At 49.5% G+C, this 8346-nt stretch overlaps 1 pseudogene; it reads right to left on the reverse strand.

Annotated features, from left to right (window-relative positions):
* LOC123101274 (uncharacterized) overlaps positions 1-8069 on the reverse strand; it is a 33298-nt pseudogene extending 25229 nt beyond the window's left edge.
* Positions 8070-8346: the final 277 nt, after the last annotated feature.

The following is an 8346-nucleotide window of genomic DNA, read 5'->3' on the forward strand; positions in this document are numbered from 1 at the left end:
TGCCCACAGTGATTTTCTTCTTTGTTGATCTCGATTGTGGTTTTTCATGTAAGTATGTGGTGATATATAATGCAAAATTTTATTAGCTTCCCTGTCATGCATACTTTTGACTGTACACAGTGGTTTAAATAACTTATGTTTCTTATACTAGAAAGTAATTCAGATTTTTTTTTCTATTTCAATTAGAGCCCTAATGCAAACAATGATTGTGTGGTTGTACATGTCACTCATGATGAGGCGGATGACCTAAATATATGCACTGGGAAAATAGAGTTCTTAGGCTGTTGGATCCTGGAAGCCATTTGCACTTATACCAATGTCGAGATGTATTCTAGCCTCACTGTTGTCTGGCGTGTTGTCCAGGGTGTACTGATCCACAAGAAGTTCAAAGCTACTCCTTCGTTTGTCAGGCATACTGTTTTTGTCAAGCTTACAGAGGAAGATCACATGGCATGCCTCCATAAACAAGTTTATGAGTGGCAAGGACAAAAGGTTATCTTAAGAAAGGTTCACAGGATTTAGCTGCTGCCGAACGTCCTCATTGATGTTCATGGCAAGGTCCGCCTTGTGTCCATCCCAAATTAGATCGAGGCATGAAATAGTTTCCCCAGCTAGTGTTTAATGGTAGTTTGGATTTTTTTCTAATTATCCGAACCTTGCCTATTATCGAGCCCTCTGGGCTAGTACTCTATTTGAATCCGTCTATGGGAACTGCTGCTGCTTTTGTGTGCCCGTGAATCATGTGAGAACCATCCTAATTGTTGCCGAAACAAATGCATCCTCACTAGTTTTTTCATGAATATGGCATGGTAAGACATAAGTTGTCATGGTTTATCATACGAGTAGTGTGTGTTTGATGAAATAGAGTACTCATTCGAGAACTGTGCGCCGACGTATACATAGGGTGCGTAAGGCTAGTTAAGTACTTGTAAACACTGTTGGTGCTACCCCACTTGCAAGCAGTTGTGTAACAACATGGCACATTGGCTCAGCTCGATTGAACACTAGAAAAGTCGGCAATCGACTAGCTAACAATCAATAATTTGATGTCTGACATATAAGCAACTATGTATCTTGTTACAGTGGTTCATGCAGTTAACTGACGCCACAATGTAAATTCCAAACGTTCACACGCTAGTCCAGCGTTCATGTGGAACATTCACATTAAACTCGGCTTCATAAAATAATTGAAAAGCATAAGTTAAGCAATTTTATACATCTCAATGATTCATAGAACATAACAAACATATACTAGTTCACAGCAAAAGACAAAGTTGTGAGAAGGTTTACAAATCAGTAAAAATCAAGAAAGGTTTCTCTAAGCAAAGTGCCTCCCTAGGCAGGCATTAATTTCCTGGAGTTCACTCTAGTTTTTCTTGTTGCCACCATCCAGGGTTAGGTTTTCTCATTCCAGAATAACCAATTCTAATTGTGTTCTCAGTTGGAATGCTGAACTGAACCATGTAGTGTACTGACCATCTAAACTTCTTGTGCAGTTCCACTAAATTTAAGCACCGCTATTTGCATAAATAAGCAGACCACAATGCCTCTTGTCCATGCACATGTCCCAAAAAACCTCCATGTAGCCGTGCCGGCTAGTACTGGTCCATGGATGAACTGGGGGAAAGTGCATTCCATACTAGGATGAAGTTGTTTCGCTCATCCCTGCACTGCAATCAGGAAGTAAAACATATGAATCAACTTCTTTTAGATTGCGTTGGTTAGTCTACCTAGTTACTACCAATGTAGGAATACCTGGAAGACGGGTGGTTAGACGACGATATCTAGGAATAGCCATATCATTTTGTGCAGTTCTACTAAACTGAGGTCTGTACTTTTGATTGCGCAGATAGAAACGATATGGAGACATACATCCCTATTTGCGCAAGTATGAAATACGGTTATTTAAACAGTGATAGTTATTTGTAGTGGCATATGATTAACAATAACATCTATTGTGTTATAATTGGCACTACATTGACAGTATGAAAGTGCCCATGGACAAGAGGCATTAGTATTACTGTCATGAGAGTAGCACATGGTCGCTAAATGTGTAATCTAATTTGTGCAGTTCCATTGGGATGAAGCAATGTTAGCGGTGTGAGATTTAAGTGTAACTGCAAAAACACAATTCATGGGAAATAAAGCAAGATGGAAGCACTTCATAAAATAGTGGTGGCATTGCTTCAATTTATTAACGGCACTAGACCATTACTTAATAGTGATATTAGGTGGCATTGCTTCAATTTATCGACGACACTAGACCACTACTTAATATTGACAATAGGTGGCATTGCTTAATGCTTCATGTGATTTTACATTAACGGTAGCGATATGGGCATAGGGACAGCATGGGCATAAAGTGGCGCGGTAGATGTGGTTGCCAAGTCGGCAAACACTTACACAACATGTCTGCGTTTGTCCCATTTTGACCCCCAGACGCCGATGACCTAAGTCACGTAATTCAGCAGCCAGAGGAATCGGCCAGGCAATTCTGGACACGGTTCCTAACAAAGAAAAATCAAATAGTCAACTGTCCGGACGCTGAGGCCCTAGCAGCCTTCAAGCACAATATCCGTGACGAGTAGCTTGCCCGGCACCTTGGACAGGAAAAGCTGAAGTCTATGGCATCACTCATGACACTCATGACCCGCTTTTGCATGGGAGAAGACAACTGGCTTGCTCGTAGCAACAATATGACCAAGAACCCTGGTAATTCAGATACCAGGGAGAGTAGTGGCAGGTCGCGTCGCAACAAGCAGAAGCGCCGCATTAACGGCGACAATACTAAGGATACGGAAGTTAATAACGGATTCAGAGGCTCTAAATCTGGTCAGCGGAAAAAGCCATTCAAAAGGAATCCTAGGGGCCCGTCCAGTTTGGACCGAATACTCGACCGCTTATGCCAGATACATGGCACCCCCAAAAAGCCGATCAATCACACCAACAGGGATTGTTGGGTGTTCAAGCAGGCAGGCAAGTTAAATGCCAAAAATAAAGACAAGGGGCTGCATAGCAATGATGACGAGGAGCCTCGGCCACCGAACAACAGTGGACAGAAGGGTTTTCCCCCACAAGTGCGGACGGTGAACATGATATACGCAATCCACATCCCCAAAAGGGAGCGGAAGCGCGCGTTAAGGGACGTATACGCGGTAGAGCCAGTCGCCCCAAAGTTCAACCCATGGTCCTCCTGCCCGATCACCTTTGATCGAAGGGACCACCCCACTAGCATCCGTCATAGCGGATTCGCCGCATTGGTTCTAGACCCAATTATTGACAGATTTCATCTCACTAGAGTCCTTATGGACGGCGGCAGCAGCCTGAACCTGCTTTACCAGGATACAGTGCGGAAAATGGGCATAGATCCCTCGAGGATTAAGCCCACCAAAATGACCTTTAAAGGCGTAATACCAGGTGTAGAGGCCAACTGTACAGGCTCAGTCACACTTGAAGTGGTCTTCGGATCTCCGGATAATTTCCGAAGCGAGGAGTTAATCTTCGACATAGTCCCATTCCGCAGTGGCTATCACGCACTGCTCAGGCGAACCGCATTTGCCAAGTTCAATGCGGTACCGCACTACGCATACCTTAAGCTCAAAATGCCAGGCCCTCGAGGAGTAATTACAGTCAATGGAAACACCGAACGCTCCCTCTGAACGGAGGAGCACACGGCGGCCCTTGCAGCAGAAGTACAAAGCAGCCTCTCCAGGCAGTTCTCTAGTCCGGCCATTAAACGATCGAACACCGTCAAGCGCGCCCGGAGTAACCTACAACAAGACCGCCTGGCACGACCGGAGCAGGCGTAGCAATGCGACCCCAACCCCAGCCCTCGCAAAAATGCGATACTAGTACTTCACGTACATAACTACGCTCTAGAAATACCATGGGTACAGGGGGAGGGGCACCATCATGGCACGCCCGAAACACGGCTTAAACCGCACCAGGGGTGGCCAATTTTTTAATTTTATCTTACTTTCAGGACTCCACTCTTCGGAAGGCCTGTTCGGCAGTTCAATTGCCGCACAAACGATGCAAGAACCAGGGAAGCAGACAAGCCACGCCGCATTACGGAACTCCCAGGTGGTCTCTATCACGAGCAGTATACCTGTTTCACATACTATTCCGCAGCTTGCCCCTGGAACGGACATGGTAAATAGCCCAACCTTTTGCTTATCGCATTATTTGTATCGTTCTGCTTTGATCGCATCCCTCTTTAATAAACAATGCATAGCTTTTGTCTATTTTTGCATTACTCTTTTTTATATGTTCCTTAACGACATGTTGCACCCGTACACTTCGGTACGGCCAAAATACGCCAGGGGCTTCAGTCCCCCTCAACATGGTGTGAGAAGTCCGAACACTTTAACAAGTGCGGCACCCCGAACTTATAGCATTATATGCATCGGCTCCGAATCATGTCTTGGGTCAATAGTTGGGTTTGCCCGGCTCCTATGTTTTGGTGCCTTACGTTCCGCTATATCGGCTAAGGTAGCACTAGGAGAACCACTGCGATTGTGCCCTAGTTGAGCTGGGTCGAGCACCTCAGTGGAGAAAGCTAAAACTGACTGTCATGATGAAGCGAGAGTTGGTCGCTGTTCGAGAGGTTTTTTCGAGTCCTTAAAGACTTATGCCGCTTAGGGCGAGGAGTCGGCTCCGTCCGGCCAAGGCGTGGATAGCGCCCCGAACTCGGTCTTCCGAGTACCAAGGGCTTCGCCAAAATTTAAAATTATAGAATTCTATGGCTAAGTGAGAGTGTTCACGCATTATAGTCTGATTGCCTTGTTCGTTGGGCTGAGCGCCTCCCTCGAAGGACCCAAACATGGGAAAAAGAGCGCTCAGGTTTATCCCCGAACACCCCAGCACTAGCGGCACGGGGGCAGAAGCCGACGACTCGCCATCTCTCAGAATTGATAAACAGCCGAACAGAAGGTAATATTTTAAATTCAAACAGCATTGCTTAGCGCATATGAACAAGTTTTCAGCGCACAGGACAAAATGAGTGAGTTTTACTCAAAAATTACATCCCTAGGACATTCATCCACCACAAGGCAGGCACCCTTTAGAACATCCTTATAATAATTCTCGGGCTTGCGATGCTCCTTCCTCGGCGGTGGCCCGTCCTTCACAAGCTTCTCAGCATCCAGTTTGCCCCAGTGCACATTAGCACGGGCAAGGGCCCTACGGGCACCTTCAATGCAGACGGAGCGCTTGATGACTTCGAGCCTTGGACAGGCCTCCACCAGCCGCCGCACCAGCCCGAAATAGCTCCCAGGCAGAGCCACTTCAGGCCACAGCCGAACTATGAGGCCCTTCATGGCCTGTTCGGCCGCCTTGTGGAGCTCGACCAGTTGCTTCAGCTGGTCGCTCAGGGGCACGGGGTGTCCGGCCTCAGCATACTGACACCAGAACACCTTCTCTGTCGAGATGCCCTCCTTGGCTCGATAGAATGCGGCGGCATCGGACACACTCAGGGGAAGATCTGCGAACGCTCCTGGAGAGCTCCAGATTCGGGTAAGTAACAAGTAACTCACGTTTATGTGTTTGCTCTGCATAAAGAATGCCTTACCCGCCGCTATCTTCTTTACCTCATCCAACTCCTGGAGGGTCTTCTGGGATTCGGCCTTGGCAGACTTGGCATTTTCAATAGCCACCGCGAGCTCAGACGCTCGCGTCTTTGAGTCAAGCTCCAAACTCTCATGTTTTGTCATGAGAACCTGGAGCTCTTGCTGCACCTTGCCAACCTGGGCCTCGTACTTCTCCCGCTCGGTGCGCTCCGTGGCCGCCCTCTTCTCGGCCTCGACCAGCGCTTGCTTAAGGGTCGCCACCTCAGACGTGCCCCTACAATAGCCACGATAATCCTGTCATTTTGTTTGCAATTGCACCTTTTTATATTTATTTAAACAAGGTATTTCTTACCTTCATTGTCCTCGAGCTGCTTCTTGGCATGCCCGAGCTCTTTCTGGGACCGCTCGAGGTTCTGCTTTAGCGTATCCACTTCCGCAGTCAGTGCGGCGGACGCAAGCAGAGAAGCCTGCATACGCATATTGACTCCTTTTTGTTAGACTCCTGCGAATTTTATTTGATCCTCTCTTTGGCTTTTCTTCCCGATCGCCAAACAGAGCATCAGGGGCTACTGTCTATGCGGTAATATTATTTACACATTCTTTACTTACCTCAAAGCCTGTCAAAAGGCTAGTACAAGCTTCAGTCAGTCCGCTCTTGGCGGACTGAACCTTCTGAACCACCGCACTCATAATGGTGCGGTGCTCCTCGTAGATGGAGGCGCCCTTGAGCGCCTCCAACAGATTGTCCGGCGCCTCCGGTTGGACGGGGGTCACTGGCACGGAGGGCCTGCTCCTCTTGGAAGAAGGTCGCCCGCCGGACTCCGGAACCTTTGAAGGTTCCGGAGCGGTGTCCGGCCTAGAGCCAGACTTGGAGCCCTGGGATATTTTATCCCCTTCACCCCTGGAGTCCGGGAGGTCGCCTTGCGGCGCCTCCAGGACCACCTCCTCCTTGCCTGGAACCTGTTGGGACAACACTTTGGCGTCGTCCATAGGGCGGGGGGAGGAAGCCGTCGGAAGTGAATTCACATCCGACGAGTCCAGTGAACCGCTCGACGACGCGTCGAGCCGGTCTTTTGGTGGGCTGCATATTCATATTCGACATAAGGGAAAGCTGTGCGATAAAGGAATACTATGAATTACTCTAGTATCCGGATACTTACGATTTCGCCAGGGGCTTGGCCCTAGGCGGCCACTCCTCTTCGTCGTCGTCGGCGTTGGTGGAGTAGTCCAGAGGAAGGGTTCTCCCCTTTTTGGACCCTTCGGCCTCCCCAGTTGGGGCGGCCTTCCTTTTCTTCCCTTCCCCCGCTGGAGGGGGAGAGGTCTCTTCTTCCTCCTCCTCGTCTTCGCGGGAGGAGTGCGTCTTGGATTCGTCGGATGATGAATCCGACACCTCCAGGCGTCGGGCACTCTTTCGAGTCCCCATGGCCTTATTCTTGGCCTTATTATCCGGCACCGCATAGGGTGCCGGAACCAGCAGCTTCGCCAAACGAGCGTCCGCTGGGCCTTCGGGCAAAGGAGCTGGACAGTTGATTTGTTCGGATGTCTCCTGCCAATCCTGTTAAAGGCAAGGGAGCTTAGATCCCGCATGGAGTCAAACTATGAAAAACTGATACCCTATAGAAGGTATAAATAGCTTACCGCGCGAGCATGACGCTGCGTGCTGAATCCGCAATCCTCGGTAGCGGATGCGGGGGCCTCGGCGCCTTTGAAAAGCACCTTCCAGGCATCTTCGTACGTCGTGTTGAAGAGCCTACTTAGAGTTCGGTGCCGCGCCGGGTCGAACTCCCACAGGTTGAAAGCCCATTGTTGACACGGGAGGATCCTGCGGATGAGCATAACCTGGACTACGTTGACAAGCTTGAGCTTCTTGTCCACCAGGGTTTGGACGCATGTTTGGAGTCCGGTCAGCTCTCCTTTTTTGCCCCATGACAGGCCCGTCTCTTTCCAGGACGTGAGCCGCGTTGGGGGTCCGGTTCGGAACTCAGGGGCTGCAACCCACTTAGGGTCGCGCGGCTCGGTGATGTAAAACCACCATGATTGCCACCCCTTCAGGGTCTCCACAAAGGAGCCCTCGAGCCAAATGAGGTTGGGCATCTTGCCCACCATGGCGCCTCCGCACTCCGCCTGGTTGCCGCGCACCACCTTCGGTTTGACATTAAAAGTCTTGAGCCATAGGTCGAAATGGGGGCGGATGCGGAGGAAGGCCTCGCACACGACGATAAACACCGAGATGTTGAGGACAAAGTTTGGGGCCAGATCTTGGAAATCCAGGCCATAGTAGAACATGAGCCCCTGGACAAATGGGTGGAGAGGGAAACCCAGTCCGCAGAGGAAATGGGGGAGGAACACCACCCTCTCATGGGGCCTAGGGGTAGGGATGAGCTACCCCCCTTCGGGAAGCCAGTGCGCAATGTCGTTGGACAAGTATCTGGCCTTCCTTAGTCTCTTGATGTGTCCCTCCATAACGGAGGAGACCATCCACTTGCCTCCCGCTCCGGACATGGCTGGAGAAGGTTGAGGTGGGGAGTGCGGACTTGGGCGATGGAGCTCGAGCGCGCGAAAATGGATAGGCAAAGGAGGAAGAAGGCGTAGGTGAAAAGGTGGATCCTTATCCCCTTATATGGGTGGACGCAACTACGTGTCCCCACCAGCCTGGTAAAACTCGCTTATCTCCAAGCGCCGTAATCAATGGCGCAGTTGGGTTACCCACGCCCGTATTGATGAGAATCCCGAAATAAGGGGACAGGATCTCTACTTTAACAATACGTGCCAAGGAAAC

This window comes from Triticum aestivum, chromosome 5A (genome assembly GCF_018294505.1).
Source record: "Triticum aestivum cultivar Chinese Spring chromosome 5A, IWGSC CS RefSeq v2.1, whole genome shotgun sequence".
NCBI classification, from domain to species: domain Eukaryota; kingdom Viridiplantae; phylum Streptophyta; class Magnoliopsida; order Poales; family Poaceae; genus Triticum; species Triticum aestivum.